At 42.1% G+C, this 2,119-nt stretch overlaps 1 pseudogene; it reads left to right on the top strand.

The window, feature by feature from the left end:
• The first annotated feature begins 553 nt into the window (after positions 1-553).
• On the top strand, positions 554-1,465 carry LOC119744693 (annotated as a pseudogene).
• Positions 1,466-2,119: the final 654 nt, after the last annotated feature.

Below are 2,119 nucleotides of genomic sequence, written 5' to 3'. Positions count from 1 at the left end.
AAAACGACCCCTTCTTGACACCCATAAAAGACAGGTGCATAGACTGGTTGCAAGTTCCCCCATCATCGTAGTCTGGTTTCCAGACCAAACGATTCTGACTATTCCTGATGAATCTTGGTCAGGTAGCCTCCGTTATACATTGTATTACAATTAACGTTACGTGACTAAAACGGGGAGGAAATCCTCCTTTTTCCGAAAATGTCCGAAGTTTGCCGAATTCATTTCGTCGACAATCGGATAGCCCCCGAGTATTTCCGAGCACCCATTGGTATCGCTTTTACACATTGAAAGGTTAGGGCTCCATTTAAGTGGCTAATTTCCTGCCACGTACAGCAGGAAATTGTTAACAATTCGTGGTACAAATAAATTACTTCGTCATGGCTGAAGATCTATTTTGATTGCTCGGTCGGCCAGCAGCCATATAAAATGCCTCGCGTAGTTCTAGCCCCCGCACTAATTAAAGAATTGTCGGAACAATTTAATATTGATTCACTGACCTACATGTATTCAAAATTGTTGCCATAACAACTAGCTTTTCAACTGATGTCGAATTGGTTGTTTTCGTTCACTGCGGTCTCAAGTGCTCACTTTGGCTATAAGTCTCCACTCCGTGTACGTACGCTTAGAATAAAAACGGCAAGTAATTGAAACCTGTTGCCTACCAAACAAATCATGTATTCGCCAGAATTGGTTGTCATTTTGGCCATCTCTTCTTCTATCGCAGCAGTAATGGGATCTTATAACATCTGCCCGGCTCAACCAGCTGTCAGCTGTTCTTGCCCGTCACAGTGGCAAATGTGGCACTACGTGTGCTATCGCATCACTCCGTCACCCATAGTTGGGATGACGCCAAGACAAAATGCCAAGATTTGGGAGGCAAGATGGCCGCTCCTCCTCGCTCGCTGGAAGAAATGAAGTTCATGGTGGACTTGGCCCGAAAGCTGGACAGTAACTACCATGTCTGGATTGCTTGCACTGACAAGGAAGCGGAAGGAACTTGGGAGTGTGACGGCCAGGAAGGAAGAGAGCCCTTCCTGGAAGGAGTGCTAAGCAACCAGATGATTTCCAAGACAATCAAGATTGTGCATACATATTTGGATATTTTAATGACAAAATGGATGACGGTTCTTGTTCTGAGAATCATAAGGCAGTATGTGCTCATCAGGCGGCTTGTCCTCACCACTCAACCCAACCCCGTCGATACTGCCTCTCTACCGACACCCACGGCCGCATTCTCAACTCAACCTGCCTCCTCGACCACAGCATCCGGGAGTTTATCACCGAGGGCGTGGTCGCCTGTGGCTCAGCCTGCGCCAAGGAGCCCGGATGTCGCTCCTTCAACATCAAGAAAACCGAAAAAGGGAGAGAAATATGCCAGCTGAAAAACAGTACAAGCTCCGAAGATAAGGACAAGTTTCAAAACACCGATTATTTCTGCATGTACTCAGAAGTGTGCATCGGCTAGTAGTAATAATAATAGGGAAACAATCTCGGTGATTTGCATTGTAGTTTATAAACTTGAGCTTGAAATAACTGGAAGAGACAGAGATATGCTTCTTGCGAGGACAAACCATTTGTGAGACGTTATTTTGTACAACAAGATTTCAGGACAAAAAAAATGAGTTGCTTCCGTAAAGGAAAAAGTGTTTCAAAAAGATCTTTTCTTGAAGTAATCAAGGTAAACAAATATTCAATTCTCTTTACGTGTAAAAAATAAATACAAAAGAGCAAGACTGCTAGACTTTTAACTCCAGAGACATTTTGACAATGAACACCGACTTTGTTTCTTTGCGTCATTAGATAGACGTGGTTAAAAAAAGTGAAGTCTCATAGAATGTTGGAATAGCGTAATCTCAACTTTGGAGACATCACTGTACATAATTAAGAGTTATTTTTCTTGCTTTGGTAAATCTATACATTTAGTTTCCCTGGTGACAAAAAAAAACAGAATGAGAAGAGTTCGGCTGCTCGTAAATTCGCATTTTAATTATTCTAGTGTTTGTATATTTTTGTAATAAGGATAAACACGAGATGTTCCGAGTCATTAAAATAGTATTGTGTCCGATCCATGTTTTGTGAAGTGAATTGACTGAGATCTAATTGACTTACGAATTTAACA

Source organism: Patiria miniata, unplaced genomic scaffold (genome assembly GCF_015706575.1).
Source record: "Patiria miniata isolate m_02_andy unplaced genomic scaffold, ASM1570657v1 HiC_scaffold_7, whole genome shotgun sequence".
Classification (NCBI taxonomy): Eukaryota; Metazoa; Echinodermata; class Asteroidea; order Valvatida; family Asterinidae; genus Patiria; species Patiria miniata.
This window is presented reverse-complemented; position numbering and strand designations above follow the sequence as displayed.